We start from the raw sequence: 26,301 nt of genomic DNA, 5'->3' as shown, positions 1-26,301 counted from the left end.
AACAAAATAATCTATCTATTTCAAACAAGTTTATAAAACCAAACTGTTCAAATGCTAATTGGATTTTAGACGTATAATAAGTGAGAAAAACACATACTGTTCATTCGTAAATATATATATATATATATATATATATATATATATATATATATATATATATATGTATATGCATACATATATATATAATGACGTCTATTATTGTAGTCATACTCGCATTGTTTCTTCGGCCATAAGAAAATCTGCGTTTAGTAATTATTTTTAAATTCAATGGCTAAGGATTTATAGTATGAATAATATTATATATATATATATACAGAGAGAGAGAGAGAGAGAGAGAGAGAGAGAGAATTTGATACATAAATAGATAGATAGTCTTATTTGTAGTATTTAGAATTTTACTGGGTTTATATAATTCAGTAATCGTTCATGTACTAATAAATTGTAAGCCAAAATTTTAAATGAAGAATGAGAATGAACTGAGTATAACGTAATGTTTAACATGCGTTCCTTATTGAATAAGTGTTAAACAACAACTTTTCTTAAATCAGATAAATATGTTAGCCGATATTTTTGTAGATAAACAAAGCAAATTACGAATACAAAGCTAACATAGAATCGCAACAATATAACTTAGTTGATTCGTCCGGATTATAAAAAATGATTTAAATAATTAAAAAATAAAGAAATTTCATTTAAGAAATCAATGAATAGTATTAATAAACCACATATAAAACATAGGTAATTAGTAGTAATAGTATATGATAATTTGTTAAAAAAATTTTTTAATGGAGATACGAAATAGTTAAATATATAAGTATTTAAAAAAATACTTTGCAAAGATGAGATATATAGCTAACATATTTTATTGTTTTCTTTTCCTTAGGAAAATGGTTTGCATAAAGTTTTATTGTTAAATTGTTTTTTTTTATTTTATAAGTCTGAAGAAAGGCTGTTCTTGTGAAATTTTTTTAACGACATAATGATTGAATTTGTCCGAAAAGTCTTGAAACAATTGTAACTAACGACAGAATACACTATTTTTTTGCTATCAATCCATCCTTTGATGTTTTGGTGTCTGTTAAAACAATATGTGTGTGTGTCTGTGTATGCGTGTGTGTGTGTGTGTGTGTGTGTGTCTGCGTGTGCGTGGATCGTAGTAGGTATGTATGTGCAAGAGTATGCGTGCACATAAATTTTAATTCTATTAAGATCTTTTTGTTTCTTTTGCTATTAACATTTGTAACGATATTTTCTGTTTAAGATAAATAGAAGTATTATGTCTGTTTCACAGTTTTCGATTCTTCATGTACCATATGTAGTTTTCTTTTTGACAGAAAAATCATTAGTAAAAAAATAAAAAGCATAATCAAACAAATAAATTATGTTATGCCTTATCTTCATATTCGGGTTAGTTTATTTCTATGTTACCCCCCCATATATATACTTATATATATATATATATATATATATGTATATATATATATATATATATATATATATATATATATATATATATACATATATATATATAGTGTACAGAAAGTTGTTAGTTGAGACAGATCATTGGTACCGTCGGTTTCAAGCCCGATAATAAGGCCCGTTTAAGGTATCCTTATCAAGCTCTCTTCAGCCAATATTCGTCTCGAGACGAATATTGATTTATATATATATATATATATATATATATATATATATATATATATATAGAAAATAGATGTATATATATATATATATATATATATATATATATATATATATATATATATATATATATATATATATATAAGCAGGTTGCACGGCATTGACCGGTCATAAAATATGCTTAAATATGAAATTTTCATTTTGATCGATGCAGATGTCGTATATTATTAATATTATATTAGGTTGGACCGAATATATAGTAATGATTTAAAAATTAAAAACAAAATGACTTTTGCGCCACTACTAAGAATGGAAACGAACACTTTTAGCTTACAATTTACTTTTTCCTTTGACGTTAATATCTGAGCTCTGAAAACAAGTTTGCTGAAAGGCTAAAAATTAACATATGAGTCAATAGCTTTTACGTTACACATGAATATTCGTAAAGCTGTCGTAAACCTGGAAACTTCCATTTTTATTATTTTCCAAATGTGGATCCAATTTTCCCGGCTAAAACTAAAATATATTATTTTGCAAAGGCTTAACACCTATATATAGTGTTTAATTTTTATATACCAAGTACTGATAAAGGAGTTATGAATGCGCAAGGTTTTTAAACAAATATTTATACGCATACATAATATATATCAAAGAAGTTTTTTAGTGTAAACTTGTTACGCAAATATTACGCAAGTATAAATCATGTAGAATATCTTCCTGGATATACTTGCACCTAATAATTTAATAAAGATGATAACCCCATGAGAAAAGCACAAATATTAATTTTACGCCCTGCTAGTATATAAAAGTAAATGGTTATATGACGAGATTATTAGCTATTATACTTTATTGGTCTGTAATCTATAAATATAAACGCGAAAATGTGTGTATGTACGTGTGTTTTTGTATGTATGTATGTGTGTTTGTGTATCTCGCACAAAGTTTCCACACTGGTCCCGGATTTTCGCCAGATCGGAATCATTTTTATCTTCCAACCTTCGCCCGACAAATATCGACAACTTGTCCAAAAAACGTTCATTCCTTCACCCTGAAATCAGTAGTTTTCTACAGTGGCGGGGTAAGCAAAAACCGTCCTCTCATGACGAATTCGCTTTTACACATGTGTAATACGACGTCGTAACCTTTATTTATTTAAATATTTGAAAAATCGACAGAATTTCGTCGACGTCGTCTAAGCTCAGTTGCTTAGAGCGCGGCCTCATTATCTAAACGTTTTGGGTTCGAATCGTGGTGTGAGATGTCTTTTTTTTTCGATGTTTTAAATTTTAATGTTGAAGCAGGGTTATTTAAGCCATTTTTCACGTGTTTTGCAGATTTTTTTAACGTTCGTTTTCTGTTTTTTTTTTTACTTTGCTTATTCTTAGGTTTACATCACATCCCCTCCGCCCCGACCGACCACACCCACCTAAAAACACCCGGGCAACGCCGGGTAAACCCCTCTAGTAAAGATATAAAATTAAGATATTGAAAATTGTTTTACATCTAATTTTCCAATCAACACTAATATCAGAACTTATAATTAAAGAATAATAAATAAAACAATATATATATATATATATATATGTATATATATATGTATAATTTTGATAATAATAAAAGTAATATAAATATATAAAATCATACAAAATATAAATTACTGAAATCGTAATAATAATAATAATAATAATAATAATAATAATAATAATAATAATAAAAACAATAGAAGTCATCCTAAATATAGATATGGAGGTTATCGGAAACGAATGAAAGAACTATGGGACCTATCCAGTGACTACCATACGACAGAACAAAGAATTGCGGACCAAGCAAGACTGATACTCAAGAAAGGTTGGCTCTCTAAACTAGAACTAACAGAAATTCAGAGAAAAATAAATGATGAAACTGAACAAGAAGCATCCCCCAACAGGACCGCACGTAGAGAAACCCCACAAGTCGAAGCCTCACAAGTAAAAACACCAAAGGCCGAGGACCAACAAAGAACGAAGTCTACAAACGTGGAAACCGAGAACAATGAAACAGAACTGACAGAGTATGAAGAAAATAAATTTAATAAAATAATACAGCTGACGAATGAGGAAAAAACAAAGCTACCATCTTAAAGGACCCAAGAGCAGAAGAAATTAAAAACAGAAACAGAGATGGTTAACAAACCCCTCCCACACATCCCAACAAATACAATCACAGACTTAAACAACCTAATTTACGCAGGCGCCGAAATGGTAAGTATGGCTCTCAAATCAGCAAAACAACCGGGGGCAAGCGGACCGACAAAACCTGGATGGGAAATAAGACTAGAATCTCAAATATAAAAACATAAAAAAGAAACCAAAATGATCAACATGAAGAAAGCAATGTGGAGAAAACGGAAATTAACATACAAAGAGGCATCTTCCAAGGAGGCTCACTATTACCTCTACTGTTCATCATAGCCATGATACTCTTGAACAGTATTCTGAGAAAATGCCAAGCGGGATACAAGTTCTTCAATACAGAGGGAAAAATAAACAATCTGATGTACATGGACGATCTGAAACTTTTTGCAAGGACCGAAAAGACAGGACACGGATAAAGGAACCGTACCTAGAAATTATAGACCAGTCGCAAGCTAATTAACACTACCAAGGTCTTCAGCCAGATCTTCAGTTGTGCGCACTTTTACATTCCAGAAAGGGGAAACTGGAAACGACAGAAGATATGGAACTACCAAACAAAACAGAAATGAGGGCACTAGGGGAACAACACAACTATAAATACTTGGGAATTCTGAACGCGGACAGCATCAGAGCAACAGAAATGAAATAGAAAGCTGAATAGGAATACCTCAGGAGAACAAGAAAACTCTTGGAAACGAAATTATATAGCAGAAACCTAATAAAAGGTATAAATACATGGGCATTATCAGTAGTAAGATACTCTGAACTGTTTATAGGCTGGACAAAAGAAGAACTGAGACAATTCGACCAGAAAACCAGGAAAACATGACTATGATATTGACAGGCTCTAGGTGAAAAGGAAAGACGGCGGGAGAGGACTGATCTGTATAGAAGACTGTGTGAAAGACACAAAAAAACGAACTAGAAAAATACATAATGCATAACACTGAAAGGATAATTATGGCAGCGAGAGACAAAGAAAATACAATAAAGCAGAAAACAGAGAGACAAATGACAAACGAGAAAAGAGAAGTGGGAAGAAAAACAACTCCATGGAAGATTAATAAAAATAACAAAAGATGAGAATAACGAAAACACCTGGACATGGATGCAAAAAGGACATATAAACCGAGAAACTGAATCTCTAATAACTGCAGCACAAGATAACTCGATAAAAACCAACCATATGAAAGCAAGAATCGATAACACACAACAAATCAGCAAATGTAGACTCTGCCGACAGAGAGACGAAACAATAAACCATGTAGTAAGCGAATGCAGCAAACTGGACCAAAAACAATACAAAACATGCATGGCCAAGTGGAGAGGGCGGTGCACTGGGAATTGTGCAAATGGTACAAACATACACCCGCAACAGCACTCGAAAACGAGAACCACAAAATCCTATGGGGCATGAGCACACAGACGGACAAACCCATCCAAGCAAGAAGACCAGATGTCGTAATAAGTAACAAGAAAGAAAAATCCTGTCAAATTGTAGACTTTTACGGCCACCATTCTTCCATGTACGGAGTATTGTTGTTATTGGGCTGGTGCATCTGTTACTAGTTTCTCGCCTCTAAACAAGGTTCAAAAGAGAGTCGCCAAGCTATAGGTCCTGGACTGTCATCTAAGCTTCAGCGTCTGTCGCATCGACGAAATGTTGCATCCCTCTACCTGTTCTACAAGTACTTTAACGGTGAATGTTCTGACGAACTGCAAGCACTTGTACTCCCTCGACGTAAATACCCCGATAGACCCGACAGGCAGTTAAATCCCACCCGTTTCACAGTAGAGATCCCTAGATGTAAGAGAGCCTTCTACTCCGGTAGTTTCTTCCTCAGAACCGCTAAAAGTTGGAATTCTCTTTGGGTCTCTGCTTCCCCTGACATACAGATGTTAAAATGTAACGTTAACCAACATCTTGCTGTCCAACTCTTTACATAGGACCCCTTGTAGTGTAGGTCTCTGATAATAGCCCTACATCAAAGTGTAAATTTGCCTTGTTTGGGGTGAAAATGTAATAAAAAAAAAGATGTCAAGAATGATTAATCTAAAAGGGAGAAACTACAAGAGGCGGGAAATGTTTATATATATATATATATATATATATATATATATATATATATATATATATATAAAGCATAGAAGAAATCATAGCGGATAGTTACAACAAATGGCGAAGGTCGGGTAGAAGTATGTGTTGTAGGTGTTCTTTGTAACATATTCAACATTAATAAATGATAAAAGATTTTAGTTATAAGTTTATAAACAGGTTACATAAAAATCAGACAAGCATGCACACAATTTAATGCGGCTTATAGTGTGTAAATAAAAACAGGTAATAAATAGGATACAAAATTTAACTTTAGTATTGGGAATCGAAGATTGTGGGCAGATCATACGAGTCTATCAGAAGGTGGGGGTATATAACTTCAGGGGTACACGGAGATAGTATATAAAAGCATTTTCATTCTAACGTAAAAGAAAATTTGGATCTCTAAATGGAATATAGCTCCAACAAATATTTTGTAGATTATTGAAATTGCAAAGAAAATAAGATCTGTATTGCGCACAGTCATTTGAGGTTAGATTTTTTTATATATATTTAGAAGCGTGCCTTTATCCTTGAATCTAGTAGTAAAAAGGTTTTCCCTAAAACACTAGTAACACAGTGAGTTTAGAAGTTGGTTTAACTTTACAACTGATGTATTATTTTGCGCTTATAATTTTGAAATGCTTGAAAAAGTGATAATCTGTGGATGATATCTCCAGTGATTAAGGCGGATACGGCAGATTATCTTAGCCCAATTCGTTCAACTTCTGCAGGGTGAGTTTAGCAACATGCGGGCGAGCGTTATTATGGAGGAGAATTATTCCCTTCATATTGACAAATCCCAGGAACATAAGTAGGAGCTTCTGGTGCATTTTGTGTGTTTGTCGGCAGCATATCTACACCGTAATCGTTTGCCCCGATTCAAGAAGCTGTAATTGATGAGACAGGTTGTAGATTACAAAACAGTCACTATAAAATTTTCTTGGTAAAATTTTGTCTTCAGGAAGTGTAATGGAACTTCTTCGGTATCCATCCCATGTCCCGAACAACGGCGGTTGCAGTAACCGATGCACTTTTCATCACGCATCAAAATACGCTCGAGAAATGGATCGTTTTAGTTGCGCAGAAGGAGCGTAAAAGACACCTCAAAACGACGATTTTTTTTATTATCATTCAATTCATGCGGCACCAATTTAGTCAACTTTTTTACTTCTCTATTTCCTCTAAATGCCAAAAGACTGTGGAATGGTCGACCTCGATTTCAACATCAACGTCTCGTGTAGTTTTACTAGGATCGGCTTCAATTAAGGCTTTCAGATGTTTCTTATCAACGGCAGTCGGCTGTTTTCATCTTCGAGGCTCTCTTTCCAATTGCGAACTTTTGAATCACCATCGTGACACACGTTCGTTTGTGGTTCCTGGGCCAAACGCCGCATTGATATATCTAGCGGTATCGGCAGCTTTACGGCCTAGTTTCAACGGGAACAAGAAAATACTGCGGATTTGAACGTTGTCCATGATGTCGAAAAACCTGCAAAAATGAATAAAGAAGATGGGGGCCGGTAACGAATAACAGGAATTGAGAGAGCGAAAAACGCGCTTACAATGACTTATAACCTGACTATATATATCCATGAATTAATTTAGAAATATGAAAAATAATATATTTAAGGAAACGATATGGTTTTGAACCCACCTAATAATATTTCAAATATTGTCACTACAACTTTAAAGTAAATTTACGGTATTTTTGTTAAAAACATAAAGGATATTACTAGGTTTTAAATAAGGAGTAGAATTTTTTCCCTATGTTTGTTTTAGCGATTAAATTTCAGGAGGGGAAAAACAAATTATTTTCCTTTTTCTGTTGTTTTATAGACACTTTTGTTGAATGAGGTTTCACTGTACTCTATTTGAGTGTTTTTCTAACCACTATGTTTGTTTAAAAAAAAGGGAGTAAACAATGCGTTTGTACGGTGAGTTATCGCTAATTATATTACTGTGGACTTTGGGATATGCTTAATAAAGAGGTGAACGTATAATAGATTTGTGTAATTTTTCTATAATGTTGATATGATTGTTTTTGTCAGGTTTCTAATGTAATTTTGTGGGCACGTTTTGGAGATTTACAAACCTATACATTTTTGGCAAGGTTTTTGCCTCACAAATCAGAAAATCAGATGCGTATATTGCGGCCATATTGGATTTACAAAATGGCTGCCAAAGATGTACGTTTTATAATATTTCGGCTTATAAATATGCTTGAACACTGATTTTAACTGCTAAACCCATATTTTCAGGGCTAAGTAATCCAATGGTTGTGGTTAAAAAAATTCCCAGAGATGTATATCGCGGCCATATTGGAAATTACAAAATGGCCGGTGTAAAATGTACGTTTTGTAATATTTCGGCCTCTAAATATGCTGGAAACTGTTTTTAACTGCTAAACTTACATTTTCATGGTCATAGACGCCAATGGTGGTAGTTATAAAGCAACAACACATTTATCATTAACCTTTAGATGCATAACTGTGTTAAAATTCTTGTGGTGTTTTTATTGCGATATCTTTTTAATAAAAAGTATGTATCATTTATAAATTAATACTTCAGCTGTTCCTAAAAATATATTGCTTTTATATCACTAACTCGAATTGTAAATTTACATCTGATGCATTGAGAACTTGTAGTTTTGGTACGGCCAATTGTGGAGTTCTGTTGCCACATCTGGGCAAGAGCTACAAGAACATCTTAGCCTGCCTTGATAAAATTCCAAATAGACTTCGTAGCTTAGTAAGGAATGCTATGCAACATCTTTCCCACAGAAGAGACGTTGCAATCCTCTATCTACTTTATCGTTATTTTCATGGCGATTGCTCGTCAGAACTCCAATCTATGCCCCCCCCCTTCGCCAAATATTCGTCTAGTAAAACTATAACAATAATTCCCACACTCTTTATCAGTAGATAAACCTAAACGTAGATTTCATGAACAAAGCTTTTTTTCTAAGAACTGCCACTCTGTGGAACTGTCTTTCGTCTGCCTGCTTTCCAGCTGACTACAATCTGGTTGTCTTCAAGTCCAACGTAAATAAGTTCTTGATGAAGCGTCCCTATAAGTAATCCAATTTATCCTCAAGTGGCCTACGGGCCTATGTAAGTGCTGAGTACTTTATAAAAAGCAATATATCATTTTCTAATGTTTCTATGTCCAGGCTTGTAGTGTTTATGAATTTTATTGTTGAGCTATTGACAAAATCTGCCAAATAGTTAATGAGAATGATTTAAGTTTAATTATTCGTTAATTTGTTTACTCTATTAATCATTCTTAGTTTATCAGTAATAATTTTAATGTCACAGTTTCTCTTATTAATGAGAGCCGATTTTGATTTTCTATAATTCTTATTAATATTATGTAGTTTGTAATGTTCTTGGTAAGTGAGTTTAAAAGGTTGTGTCTCTATCTGGTTGTTAGTTGTTGGGATGTTCTATAGAAAGGTGTGGAAATTAATTCCTATTATATCTCTCTCTTTCTCTCTCTCTCTCTATATATATATATGCATGTATGTATACATATATATATGTATATATATATATATATGTCTATATATATATACATATATATATATATTGATATGTAGTTTGCTTGAAACATTGTGTGGGATAGGTGTGTAAAAGAGATTTAGAAGCCTGTCACAGTGCGAGGAATGAGTTATATTCGCTGTTGGTAAGAGGAGACGAGAACAAGTGGCGAGTTACAAATCAATAAGTACATATATATATATATATTTATATATATATATATATATATATATATATATATATATATATATTCAGTTGTATGGTAAAATGTCTTACTTTTAAGTCCAGGCGACGTATTCCATTATTAATTTCGGAAAAAAATTCCCTTTTCAAATGAAGGCCCTTCATCCAGCATGCTTTGAATCGACCTGTTACGTACACCATTTGAAAAGGGAAAATGTTTCCGAAATTAATAATGGAATACGTCGCATGGACTTACAAGTAAGACATTTTACCATACAACTGAATATATATATATACTTGTTTATTGTTATATAAACATGCTCACATCCCTCTGCTACAAATAGCCACTTGTTTCAATCAAACAACAGATATCATCAGGCAGCGACTTGACTATTCAAAAGTTTTATTCATTGAACTTTTGAATAGTCAAGTCGCTGCCTGATGATATCTGTTGTTTGATTGAAACAAGTGGCTATTTGTAGCAGCGGGATGTATGTTTATATAACAATAAACAAGTATTATCAGCTCTTTTTACTGACCACTATATAACAACCTCGTTGAATTCATTAGTCCATTACTTTTGAATATAAAAAACCCGAGTATATATATATATATATATATATATATATATATATATATATATATATATATGTACTTATTGATTTGTAAATCGCCACTTGTTCTCGTCTCCTCTTACCAACAGCGACTATAATTCATTCCTCGCATCGTGACACCCTTCTAAATCTCTTTTACACACATATATATATGTGTATATATATATATATATATATATATATATATATATATATATATATATATATATATATATATAGTACCACAAAAGTGAGTACACCCCTCGCATTTCTTCAAATATATATAAATTTTGGCATATTTTTTTATGGGACAACATTTTTCAAATATATATAAATTTTTGCATATCTTTTTATGGGACAGCATTGAAAAAATGATTTTTTTACACCATAAAAAGTAGTCTATCCGGAGCATATATAGCAGAGTTAATTGATTTTCCCCTCAAAATAACTAAAAATATAGCCATTAAATCCTAAATCCCTGGCGACAAAAGTGAGCACACACCTTGCGAAAAGCTGTCAATATTAATATAAAACATGTCAACTGTCAATTGTGTTGCCACCTTATTATCCAAAACTGCCTTGAATCTCCTGGGCATGGAGTTTTTCAGAGCTTTAGATGTAACCACTGGAATGCTCTTCTCTTCCACTCTTCAATTACGACGTGGCACAGCTGGCGGATATTTGAGACATTGCGTGCCCCACAATCTGCTAGACGATGCTCAAGAGATGTTCTATTTGGTTCAAGTCTGGAGACATACTTGACTAGTCTATCAACTTTACCCTAATACTCTTCCTTTTATGCGTTGATTTTATATGCAGGGGTTTGCAGGCGTGTGGTAATTACATTCTTCAAATTCACTTCAGATGTTAGGCTGTATAAGGCGTAAACTTAGGTAAAAATCACAAAGTACTTCCATTCATCGCATTAATTCGATTATCGATTATCGCTAATCGATATTTATCGAAAACATCCCGATACAAAATCTATCTACGACCACTTCCAGACACAATATGCTCCTTCATTTCAACTTCCATAATAATAACCGGCCTAGCCGTTTTCCAGTCCATGGGAACGAATTAACGCACATCCACACACAGACAACAACAAATTTCCTTTTCATATAATAGTAGAGCTGTGTTTTTCTTGATGTAGAGATTACATCCACGACTAGCTATTTTACAATACAATTTAATATGATACACATTAAAGTACCATTGTGTTTTGATTTCTTTTGTTACATTTCTGTATTCGAATCTGTCTCATGGATAACACGATAGCATTCTTTTTGTAATACTATGGCTCGCTGTCTCTCTTTGGCTTCTCATTGGGACACGATTGTTTAGTCGACACCGTTGTAGCCATTACGCACCAACAGTGACGCTATGTAAAAAACACTAATGGATTTATTGTGGCATAATGATGTTTGTTAAGAGCATCATTGTTCCGAGGGTGGTTTTATATTATATCCAAAGATGGATGCCGTTTTAATAATATTCTGCTGCGAAGCAAGTCTTTCATAAAGACAAATGGCCTGGACATCTATGGATCTTAAATAGGTAATAAAATAGTTTACATCATAACATGAATTGAATGGATGTAAAATTGAATTAAAAAAAATGTTCCTTTGTTTAAAAAACAAGAATTTCATCTTTGCATCAAGGCAGAAAGGAGATGAGAAAAAAAAAACGATATCAGTTTACATTTTAAGGAAATTGAAATGTATATTTCCGCTTTTGTAAATAAATCTGTCTACACAGGAAATGGCGTAAATTAAAGGAAGCTTAATTCTTAATGTTGGTAGAATTTTTTTTTAAACAAGACAACGGAGAAACCTCTTTCAAATTACACAGTTAGAATTTACAAAAAAAAATCTTCAGAAATTTTATTTCACATTCCTATTTAATGGATAACTACATATATATATATATATATATATATATATATATATATATATATATATATATATATATATATTAAAGTAAATGTGAGCTTCGAGGCGAAGACACTATTTAATCGTATTTATCGTTAAAAAAAACAACAAATCTAAATTCATAAGCAATAAAAATATACATTAAAAGTAATCTAGGAGTTCGTAGCGGAACGGTTAACGCGCCGGACTGTGATACACATGGTCTGGAGTTTGGCTCCTAGAAACAGTCAAGCTACGCTGATGAGAGGTAGTTACCTTGAAACACGTGTGTACATGGATTACTGTTTTAATAATAAATAAACATGTTAAATACGTCTAAATAAATTATGGGCGACTTTCTAAGTAAATATAAATCAGCTTCGAGGCGAAGCCCCTATTTAACCGTATTTATCGTTAAAAATGAACAACAACAAATCTCTCTTTCTCTCACTCTCTCTCTCTCTCTCTCTCTCTCTCTGTATATATATATATATATATATATATATATATATATATATCAGAAAATTATGAAAATAGATATGTCCATTAAGCTACACAGAATATTTCGCGTTTCATTCTCGGGAGAATTCGTCAGGCTTCTGCGAAAAGTTGTGGTTATCGCGCATTTATATATACGTACGCGCTATGGAATTTTCTTGTTAGCCAAGCAGCTTCCTAGAGCTACCAAGCTCTACCTATCTATTGAGCACTGTTATAGTAAATACTGAAAATTTACGCACCAAATTATACCTTCGTATATTTATGTGATTAAATAAAGTAAGTATATATATATGTATATATATATATATATATACATATATATATATATATATATATTTATATATAGTAAGTTATAAAATATGTATAGCAATTCATCTTCACAGAATATTCGCGTGTCATCCACGCTAGGATTAATCATCACTATATATATATATATATCTATATATATATATATATATATATATATATATATATATATATATATATATATATATATATATATATATATATATATATATATATATATATATATGAGAGTTGTCCTTGGCCTGAGGAAGCGATTCCCTTACTGGGTTTTCGCTGAAACATGTATGCTTATGTGTAGCCCTTTGTTTGTAAACTAAATTCACTTATTTTGGCTCTATCTAAACATTGAGCACTCTTTTGGATGACACACTTATATATTTTGTTTTAAACAAACAAATAACTACCACCAATACAATATATATATATATATATATATATATATATATATATATATATATATATATTGAAATATTCGAGTACGTATACCGCTTAATCTCGTTATATATATGTTTTTATGCATTTACATAAAACAATTATCCATCTATTTTCAGTATTTACAATATGACAGGAAAGCTAGGCTATAACTTTTTTTAAATATATATGACAAATAAACTACACAGATATATCCGCGTATCATCCTTGTAATGATTCGTTTCATGGAATCTGTGTTGCTTCGACGTTTTATATATTCGCGTGTTAATGTATTTGCAAGCTAACATATTACGTAGAACTCCTACTCAGTCATGAATAACGAAATAAATGAATGCTATCATGTATGTTAAATAAATTTTGAATATATATCTGCAGAAAGTCAGGCGATTATTTTTTAGTTCGTTCGCCAGTCCTGGCGTTTTTGGTTTCTGGAAAATAATACTTCGGAATTTTCTACGAATTCAAAATGGCGTAATGTAAACACCTTATAAGGTATTTACAGCTTCTCTTCCAATATTCCTGCTTTTTAAACATGGAAAAATATATTTTATCGCCGTTTGATGGATTGATTGTGGCTATTTGTTCTGATGAGTTAAGGAAAAATAGATTCACTGATTGATACAATATGATGTATTTTGTGCTAGGAAACAGATACTATCAGGAATTGAATGTCAACGGAATTAAAGGGAATAATTGTAAGATCGTATACATCATGAACTTTGAAATATAAACGTTTGCCATTCGTTCATTATATTGATCTGTTATTATATTGAACTTCTTAAACAAGGATTGGTATATATTATAAGGAAATAAAGTATATTTCAACAGAAATGTATATATTCATATATATATATTATTATTTTTTTTAAATTGTAACTTTATAATATAAATAAATATAAAATATACATATATATACATCTGTATATATATATATATAACTCTATTAGAATATATACGAAATCTGAAAGAATTAAATGTTATATTTAAAAGTACTGTACGACCGGACTGCGCCCGATGCCCCTGCTAGCTTGGATAAATACTTTTGCTATCTTTACATAAGAGTTTCAATAACAGCAGAGCCTCTCTATTTACAATGAACATCCATATACTTCCAACGTTAATATATTCCATATGAATGTGTCCCCCGTGGAATTTTCACAGGTTCCGCTAGTATGTTATTATGACATAAAATTACCTAAGGAAGTGCAATCAACGGTTGGTGATAGCATAAGATCTGTTTAAATAATACAACGTCCTCTTTAATCGCGGATACTTGACATAAGTATATTTTACATGATTAAAATTAAATATTACATGCTAATTTCTATGTATCCAAACTATTTGAATTCATGGAATAATTTGTTTTATGAATGTAGCACACCTGATTTATTACAGAATCATCCATATTATCTCTTCTTTAAAAGAAAAATTAGTTGAATACAAATTTGTATATCATATGATCAAAATATGTAAACGCGTTAGTAAAGAAACTAATGCCAAACAAAAACAATATAGGAAATTAATTTTCTTCACAACTTCCCAATATATTTTATTTAAAAAAGGAGTTTTCTATCAAATATATATTATTTATTACTACAGTTAGGCTCAAATATCAAATATTACTACAGTTAGGCTCAAATAACAACTATATTATTATTTATTACAACAGTTAGGCTCAAATATTTGAAATACTAATTGAAAACTAAAATGACATAAAGCGCAGCATTAAAACATTTAATCCGAACTACCACCTACCGAACAGGAAATATCTGTCTTTAAGACAAAAAAAAAAAAAAACTTTCAAGCAAATTACAGTTCATGACGTCGCTAAAGTACAAACTTATTCATCTAACTACGGTAAATTCTAAGTTAATGTAATTATAAACATTTAGCTGTTTATTTTTGTTTATTTTTTTTTTAATATAGAAAATTGTTCAAAATTAGTAATTTGCACGTACAATGAAGAGGACTACGATTCTCCGGAGGTTATTTGATTGCTTTGTTGTGTGGCTATGCGCTATATATATATATATATATATATATATATATATATATATATATATATATATATATATATATATATATATATATAAGCGAGATAAGACACTGATAAAATTCAGATGAAAATCCTGATAGACATTACTTGAAGTAACAATTACAGACCAACGAAAACTCATAAAGTAGCAATATGCTGTTTTGCTATATGGAAATACTACCTTCACCCCTGGACCTATCCTCTGCCCATCTGGATTTATAACCCAGGACGACATTGTTACTCCTTCCGATAATGGACTGCCCAGGTTGTATCAACTTCTCTCTTCCCATAATTATCTCCAGATAATTATCCAAGACACCTCCAAAAATTATTGTCAATAATTGTGCTGAAAAGCAAAGTAAGCGTCCATTCATAGATGAACATTTTGCTAACCGCATTTCATTTCGTCTGATGATATGTGCCATTAGTGAAAATACATGGATTAAGGAAATTCACATATCCTCTTCTATATATTCCTTTTTTCAAACAATAAATTCTTAATTCGAATATATGTGTCTATATGTTGTTTTTTCATAATTAAAAATTTAACCACCAAACATATATATATATGTGTGTGTGTGTGTGTGTGTGCGCGCGTGTGTGCGCGTGTGTGTGTGTGTGTGTGTGTTAGCCTCTTTAAGAAACTAGATTCATATCGTTGAGCACGGTCATTTTAGCTCTTATGCGCAGATCACAATATAATGCCAGACGTTAAATAGTTTTTATAAACATAAATGTTAAATTTCAAAAATATTTTCTGGGTTAGTAGAATTGATTAGGTCTTTGTTAATGGAGCCAGAGATACGTTCTGTTGCAGGGTTCGAATCTATCTACTGGTGTTAATCTGACCCTCTGCACCGATAATTCCAGAAAAGAGGAAACACTAGTGTATGTAGGTATTTAATAATTATTATAGTAAATAATTATATGTATATATATATATATATATATATATATATATATATATACATATATATATATATTAATATGTGTGTGTGTGTGTCCATGTATGATTAGATGCCTATATCTATATATATGAAAATGAAACGTCTGGTTTGTTACTTTTTGAACAACTAAAAACACTCCGAACCGATTGCTTCGACATTTTGGTACAGTATTTTCTGTTTACTCATGCGTGTTTTTACATATTTCTTTTTAATTATAAACTTTTACTTAGTTTTTATTTAATAAATTAGGTGGTTTTATTTGTTACGATCTTGCCATCTTTTTATTTGGGGAAACTCACATCACCGTCCACCGTCACGTGACATCATTGAAATGAACTTTTCCTCCCGCTTCATAATGTGTTTAAAATATGGGTAATTTTTTAATGGATAATAGGTAATTACGTGATTGTTGAACATGTAAAAGCTGTTATTACAATTTATTTTAAATTAACCACATGTGGTCGCTTTCCTGTCAAATATTCATCGAAAATGCCGACATATCCAATGTGAACGGTGAGTTGCACTTATGTAAATAAAAAAAATACTAAAAAGAAAAAAATACTAAAAAGAAATATCAATTTGATTTTTCTATGTAAAACTAAATTATTTCATTTTTCTTAATACAATTAATAAAATTGTTTTATAAATAAAACTAAATAAATTACGATAGTTGAATTCGTTTTTAGGGGGACAATAAAAAAGCGATCAAAACGGAACGAAAAAAGGAGGATGTTAACGAGATTGTCCCCCTGCTAAATTCACTTTTTTAACAACCTTTTTCCTGTTAATATCATCGATTACATACTTAAGTTTTAGACGATAAGAAAAAAATTGAAAAAAAAAAATTATAACTATTCCCTCACGTGAAGTTATAAAAAACGTTCTTTCAGATTTTTTATGACTTGTAATTTATGTCTGTAATAACAGGGAAAAAAACGGGAAAAAAGTGAAAATTGTGGAATATAGTGGGGGGGGGTATCGCAAACGCCCCCCCCAAAAAAAAACAAACAAACAAATAAAAACTCGAATAGAACGTCTCTAATCCATACGGGCAATAATTTGATTTCGTGTTTCCAATAAGGGAAATAGCTTTACTAGGACTTTGCGTTAGAAACTGAGCACCCCTTAAAAAAATTAATTATTGAAGTTTCTGCATTTTAGTTAAATTTGTTAGGTTGCAATCGTGATAATCTACTTCCAGAATTTGACTGCATCCTCGGGTCCGCTTATGGTTAGGGCTAGACAAGCAATTACCGGATTAAGTCGAGCTTTCTTCAAATGTTGAAACACTAAATCGACATTTTTTGGATAATTAATTGGGGTGTGACAAAAACAGTGTACATTTTCTTGAATAAATAAATAAAAAATTATGTACTACCTAACAATTTACAGTTTTCTTAAAAAACATTCATCTTTTCTTATAATAAAAAAATGTATTTGTTAAGAGAAACGTGAATGACAATTTTCTATAAAAAAATGCAATTTTCTTGGAAAAAACTCTCAACTAATAATTTACCGTAAAAAAATCAATTTTTTTATAAAACAATTGCGAAAAATAAAAGTAACTAAACAATACAAATGTGACTTTCTGGGGAAAATATATATTCAATAAATTTGCAGTTTTTCTTATTTTATATTAATTTTATTTCTATTTTTTTTCAGTTTGTTTTAGATTCGTCTGCAGCTGATACTTTGCTCGGCTTCTCCGGTGACTGCCGGTCAAGCCCGAATCATGATTGAAGAAAATCCCGAGTTATGCTAGAGTACAAAAATATATGAGATTTTTCATTGTAAAGGTATGCCGATGAAAAGGGCGTTTCTTCATTGTAGTACAATCGGCCAGCTCAAAAGTTGATATTTAAGTAAAAAAACAAAAAAACAATCAAACATGATAGCTCCTAACATTGTTTGTCAATCACAACAATAACCAATGTAATATGCCTAATTGACGTGTCACAATTACTTCGATCTTCAATGATTACCCGAAAAAATGATTGCGGCAATGTTTGTTTGGTCACGTGACATGTGACGTAAGCACAAGGGAAACAGCTAACATTTCTAATTTCTTCGAAAATTATTATTTTATTTATTTTTTTTTTACACAGTGATCACCACTTATCAAGGCCAGGAAGCCACTCAGGGATAAGGGTTATTGCAAGTACATTACGTTAGTGTGGAGATTTGATGAAGTGTTTACTTAAGGGGGCGGTTCACAATTACTTCGATCTTCAATGATTACCCGAAAAAATGATTGCGGCAATGTTTGTTTGGTCACGTGACATGTGTCGTAAGCACACGGGAAATAGCTACCATTTCTCATTTCTTCGAAAATTATTTCATTTAATCATTAATTCTGCCTCATCGTTTTTCGTAAGTTTTGGCTATTTTAATTACGGTGACATGGCAATTCAGTAGATACTATTGGTTTCATTTGAAGATCAATATTTGTATTTGTGAATTAACAACAATAAAGAAGCACCAACACGTTTACAGATATTCTTATTAATTATATTTGAAAGCAATATATTATATTTTCTTGGAATAAAACAAAAAGAACAGTTTACCAAACAATTTTTTTTCTTTGAAAACTAATCCTGCAACATTTTTATATTTTTTTAATCTTTCTTTCTTTATTCTGAATTATCAATGGTATCCCACTTACTTTGTGTGTGTATTCTTAAACAGTTTTCTTTTCAATGTTTCCATCGGTTTATATTTGATAAAACATTATACTTACATTCAAAAAGAAAATCGGTTAATTTTTTTTTTACTTTTCGAAATTTTCCATGCGTGTTCACATACATGTCTATAGTAAAATTAAATGCTCATGTTTTCCCTTCTGTCAAGAAGAACAGAAAGTGAACGTACATTGCATGATTTAAACGGATACACCATTTTAATTTAAAATATTGCGCTTCACAATTCGCCTGGCGTTTGCAATAACACGGTTCACATTTTACATTTGTGTGACTTACATCTACACCATCATGTATTTTCACATGGACAAGAATATGTTACGTATACTGCAGACGGAAAATCAGACAATCTACATCTGCACAGAAAAGGGACACCTCAAATTATCCAAAAATATTCAGAACATAAACATAAGACATGTATTTTATTTTTTGCTTCCGATATATATATATATATATATATATATATATATATATATATATATATATATATATATATATATACAGGGTGTCCGTAAAGTTACTATACAGTCTTACAAGTTACTATACAGACACCCTGTAATATATTAACAGTACAGTAAGATATTGTATTAAAATATATATTTGTAACAAAAGAAATAAAAGGAAATAACACCTTTATGTTTATCAAAATCTCAGAAAATACACGTGTTACATCCGAACAGACGGTAACAATCAAGGCAACCAATTTCTATGACAAATATTCAAATTGGAGGCCTTCAGCTCCAATACATTCTCGACAACGTGACAGCACACTTTGACAAACTTTGGTGGACAAGTCACGATCAATAAGTATTAAGTATTAATTATTAACTATTAATACAAATATAATACAATAAAACAATAAGACTGTATAGTAACTTTACGGGCATCCTGTATATATACAATAAAATACAATCACTCCAAAATAGTCTCAGTCATGAAACACAATAGAAGAAAAACAAAAATTACATTATGGATGCGAATAATTACGTAAAAAGTAAAATCTTGTTAGGTATTTTTTGTTGTAATGAAACAGTATGGTTTGTTTTAAGAAATAAAACAATGCATAAAGTCGGTAATATTTTAACGTACAATTTCTGGTATTAACATATACCAGAATAATCGTCGTTTCCTCAGTTTATTTTTAAACAAGATAATTTGTGGATAAGAATATTTATTCACACAATATGCAACCCTATTTTAGGAACAAATAAACCGCTAATTTGTAATTTCCACACTCTGAGCCCATCAATATATATATATATATATATATATATATATATATATATATATATATATATATATGTGTGTGTGTGTGTGTGTGTGTGTGTGTGTGTGTGTATGTGTGTGTGTGTGTTTACGAGGGGCCTTAAATAAGTCTTCATACTTTTTGTGTATAGGCATTTTAGATTATCTAAAACGTTGAACATTCTGTACGTTATTTCTTTTCGCCTAATGTGATGAATAACCATTCTTTATGGGTTCATATTTAAATGAACAGCTTCTGCAGGAATTGGAATACACCCTACTAAAAGCTGATTTTCACAAATGAGGTTAATTTGAAAAATGCGACCTGAATGTGATAACATATTAGAAGAGGCTTATGCAATAACATTCTGATTTAAACTTGGGAAACATGTCACGGTCACGTATGGGATGCTTCAGACTGCTTGCATTAATCGTGCATTAGTTTGGGAGTAGCATAAGTGTTTCAAGAAGGCGAGAATCTGTGATAGATTTTGAGAGGTGCGGGAATTTATTGCTCGCATAAGGCATTCCATGGATATAACCGTTGTGTGTCGATAGAGAAAATAAGTGCAAAGTTGGATGTCAGTGTGGTAACTATAAAAATATATATTCGCAACGAACGAAAAATACGAAAGCTTTGCTCCGAGCCTGTTCAGAGAAGATCAGAAAGCAAGAAAGACGTGTCCATTGCAGAAGGAAAATGGTCGAGTTGATCAATGCAGAACCCGCAGTAATTAATAGTCTTGAGACCTGCGATAAAAAGCAGGATCTACGACTCTGACCAAGGGACAAAGTTGCCAGTGGAAGCATAATGACTCTCCCGGACCTTAGAAGAACAAACAGAGCAAATCCAATCAGAAACGTATAATGATCTATTTTATTACAGTAAGGGCATAATAATAACACGAACTGCCTTCCTCCTGAACAGGCAGTTAACAAAAATGTCCTGTTGAGGTTTTACGACAGTTCAGGAAAATATTACCTTGGAAAAGGACAAGCACTCCTAAAATCGGATCAATGGTATTTCAACTAGGACAATACACCAGTCCACAATTATTTCCTTGAATAAGATGGAGATCAAGACAGTTTTCCACTGTCACAATAAACCCGTCTTTGCAATCCTGACTTTTTTCCGTAACGTCAATGAACACTTTATAGATGTTATTATGAAGCAATTGAGAATATGAACAACGTTGTGACGAGGATCATTGACTGGAACACAAAGAGGATTGTCATGGTTCCTTCCAGAATTATCAGAACGGTACAAGAAGTCTCATGTGTGTAGTACGAATGAAATCGCCCGTACGAAATTTTTAAAAACTCATTGATGCACCTTGTATACCCTCACTGTATATATATATATATATATATATATATATATATATATATGTATATATATATATAATGTATGTATATATATGTATATGTTTATTTATATTACTTTTCAACTTCATGTATTAACTTAGTTCATACAGCCTTATTTCTGTCTTCAAATGGTGTGAAGTCAAATGACACTAGAATATGATATAGCCCAAGCAGGTCACAATGACGACATCAAAAAAATGAAAAACTTAGAAAGATGCTGAAAAGGGAGTTATATATATAAAAAGGGGGAGATTAAAATTAAGAAAAAGGGAAAGCACCACATACGTGTGATTAGAAATGGTCGAGTGTGGGTATTTGTAATTGGAATGAGCTAGTCGCTTCAGAAGAGCACATGCGTGTATGGGTGGGGAGTGACTTAACACCGGGCAAAGGGTAATCGGGAACATTCTTGTTGGCCGCTATGTCGATATATGGCTGGCTGATTTTATTTCCAGTTACGTCCTATGCAGTCTCAAAGAAAGAACGAATTAGCACCAACTCATCGAAATTGGAAATCTAAAATAAGCCCAAACTCTTTTATGACAAAACCCTAAAAGAAAGTTGATGCACTAACATCCTCATCAACTATTCTGAACTTACAAGGGCAAACAAAACATAGGAACATTATTTGGTTAAACCCTCCTTTCATTATAATGATCAAAACTAAGCTAGGAAAAAATGTTCAATTAACCCACACTTCCTTCAAATAACGTCTTGCACAAACTCTTTAATAAAATCAGCATACAACACGGTTAAAGTTTCAGTGACACCCTAGCAAGAATAATAAAAAAGACAACGCTCGAATACTTACCAACAACAATAACACCAATAATAACAAAAATAATTGCCCAAAAATATAATTGCATAAATAAACCAAGTCGTACACTAACACAGCTGTTCTAGACCCATGCTCGGGGTCACAAATGAAATCCAATTAGTGTAAGGTGTATAAATATAGTATGTATTTATCATAAAGAATACTGACACCACTTACTTTGTATGAGAGGCATGTGTTCGTAGCATGCGATTAAATATGGTATGAATGTATTCATTAAGTCTCTGATCCTAGTGATATTCATAGGATTGATTGGTCTTATATAGTTGTCAGATAAGGTTGATTTGTACCCCTCAATACCCCCTTCGGAGCTTTTAAACAACACTACCTATAGGCAGAGGTTTAAAAATAATAAACAAAAAAAACATACCTAGCTATAACAACGTATTGAGCACTTTTTATCCTGTTTTTTTTTACCACTTCTTCCTCTGACATAATATATATATATATATATATATATATATATATATATATATATATATATAACATATAAAATCTTTTCTATATATTCATTCCTATAACACTCATTTTACATATTGATTGATTTCAAATGTGTCTTACCTCCTTTCTATATACCTATAACAGTGAAGACATTGCTTAACCAACATATTTTACGAATTTATCATCTACAGACATGCAATATAGTATATAGGATATTCAGAACAGAATTGTAAAACTCTCTTTAATTCTCTTTTATCCAGAAGAATACTTGCTAAGAGGTTAAAATAATAATAAAATTCAATAAAATAACATTAGTGGGAGCCATCGAATCTTTATCTAACGGTAAGATTGACGACCTAAAAGTATGACATGATTCTATTTCTATTTAGTAAAACACTTGTTTGTTGCTGGTAATCTACTAGTTGGTCAGGTATTTATGAATTGCAAGCGCGATAGGAGCCATTCTATTATATCGAAAAGTGACTCAATGTTAAACGAGAGAGGTCAGAGATGTGCTGCTGCACAATTCTTTGCTCTTCACCGATTCAAGTTATTACAAGAAGACTAGTGCCAGCTCCCTCGAAATGCATCGCTGGTTTGCCCAGGGTTATGGAAACAAAGCTCCCGGCCATGGTAGTTGTTTTGTTGTCGTTTCAATGTGGGCCAATCATACGACCTAACATTTTTGAAGTTGGTACAGTAAAGTTTACCTAGATTGGTTGAAAATTGTGGTTATCCCCTGGTTGACTCAGGTGGCCTTTGGAAGGTCCTGGGGGTGCCAGCAGATCTCAGCGCTTGCACACAAATCGAAAGAGACTCATGCTTCTTCTTTAGTAAGAGTGCTACGACTTGATACCCTTCTCTTACTGGTCCCTCATCCCCCGACAAAAACCGCTAGACGAATTCGATTGATCATACTCCGAGAACTACACCAACGTGACCTCCCACAATACAAAAGCCAGCCTGGTCGTGCCATCCGCCGAGTATTCATCGAGCTTCCACCGGATCCTTATCGACGCGGTTATTGAGGCTAAAGACGGCTACATTAAACAGATGTAAGCGCTACTACATAATCAAGTTCAATGAATTGATTTTTTCAATAAAAGTTTCCAAATAATTCTGTAGCGTTTTTTTTCTTTTATGGGGAAACTTCATAGGTCTACCCTGTATTTGTCAACTGCTTTATGACTGCACATGCGTAGTTGAGAAACATGGCAGTTTCGTTATGTTCTAAATGTCGTGTCGAGATATTGAAATTGTTATCTTACAAGTATTTTTTTTTACTTTGCAAGATGTGAACTGTTTAAAAAAATCATAATACTTTCATGGACATGCCTCAGTTTTCGTATCTATAAATATAATATTTATGCATATTTTACGACCAGGCAAGGTCGTGCGGCCTGCCAGTAATATTTACAATTCTTATGGTACATTTCTAAAATCTTTTGCTTGATCATGGTTTTAACTTAATTTTTTATGCTATTTTATTACCCAACAGAATTCCCCTGAAAATGGAGACAAAAATGTTGATATTTTTCTAACGCTATTTCTTTTTCCTTCAAAGTCATACCATCGTATCTATTAGTATTAATGTATGTTAGTGTCTACGTATTAGTATATTTTTTTGTAAAGAGATAAATTGTTATATATATATATATATATATATATATATATATATATATATATATATATACGTACGTATATATATGCTCATATATATACGTATATATATACGCATATATATACGTATATATATATACGTATATACATATATATATATATATATATATATATATATATATTTAAATTCCGCACATATATTTGATTTCATTAACAGTGGCTAAATATTCTCTTTGATGTCACCTATATTTTTTAATAATCTGGAGTAAGAATATAAGCAGCACTGTACATATTGTTTATACTAATATTTTTCCAGAGTAAATACATCTCCCATTTATAGTACACTTTTAGAATTACACTAATTTTGAAAGTCAGAGAGAAACTTTTCTTTTTCTGTGGGCGACTGAGTGTAAAGTATGGGGTTTATCCGTTACCATGAGAGTAACTACTTACATTGTTTACATTTAAATAGTTATGATTAAAATTAGATTAAAACTTAACATATTCGTACTTTAAAAATATTAATCACGTACAGATGCTATACGTGTTGAGAACAAACCTGAACCACGTCTTTTAACTTCTAAGTATAGTTTTATGCATATGTTGTAAAAATCAATAAGGCTAGAAAATATATTGAAGTTTTAAGAGTTAATCTCTTACATGCCCGTTATGCATGCATTTAGAGCATTGGAACACTTCAAATCCCTTCATCTCAAAATTGTACAAAACTAATGTGGTGTAAATGAAGAAAAAGAGAAACAAGAACGACCGACCGCGTTTTTGTGTGGCTTACCTCGTGTTCATAATGAAGAAGAAAGAAACAAAAATGGCTGCCCTGTTTCTTTATATGCCTACAGGGTGATCACGAGGTATGCAAATGAGATGCTCCTGATTGGAAATAAAAGAGGAGTGATTTGGAGCTGACATAGGGAGCATTGTGGGAGTGGCCTTTCAGTGCGTGTGCTTCTGCGAAGAGGTACATTCACTGTTTCAGATTCGGGCTCTGGATCTGCTTCCGCCTCATCAGACGAAGTATCGCTATCAATCTCTGGAGGGGGCTCACTGAATCTGTGTATCGGCAGCGCATCACTGGACGCTTCACTGCTTTCTTCTGTAGTTGTGTGACGCGCCTCGGTTGCTGGGCGAAGATCTCGCACATGTCGTGGGGTTCCATCGACCAACACAGACTGCTGGCTAATCACTCCAGATATTTGTCCTAGCTTAAACTTATCGGTGCACCGATTTCCTGGGGGCCGCACCCACACTGGATCTCACACTTCATATGTGTTACATGTTCCCTTGTCGGCTGGCTGCGTAGTGTTGATTCCCTTCACTCCGACTCGGTATGTGTAAATAGCATTCGCAGGTGCGGTTGAAGGAGACGTCCCGTCCTTTGGCGTAATGTTATACCAATATGTGGCTTCCGTAATAGTACATCGCTTCCTGCCAGCAATTCTCTTGATGCTGCGATGGCTTCTTTCAGCTATGCCATTTCCTGACGGTACATTTTTTTTTTTTTTTTACAAAGGCATCACCACATTATCAAGGCCCAGAGGCCACTCAAGGAAAAGGGTTAAAGAGTGTACAGTAGAAATTGGTCAATATAGTAATCATTAGTAATGAAAATTTGGTAAATTTAATAACTTCTATGGAACGGCTCATCAAGAACTTATTTACTTTAGACTTGAACACAACCATATTGTAGTCATCCGGAAAGCAGGAAAACGGAAGACAATTCCATAG

Source organism: Euprymna scolopes, chromosome 14 (genome assembly GCF_053919585.1).
Source record: "Euprymna scolopes isolate OS-2025 chromosome 14, ASM5391958v1, whole genome shotgun sequence".
NCBI lineage: Eukaryota > Metazoa > Mollusca > Cephalopoda > Sepiida > Sepiolidae > Euprymna > Euprymna scolopes.
The sequence above is the reverse complement of the archived record's forward strand: the minus strand, read 5'-3'. Positions refer to the sequence as shown.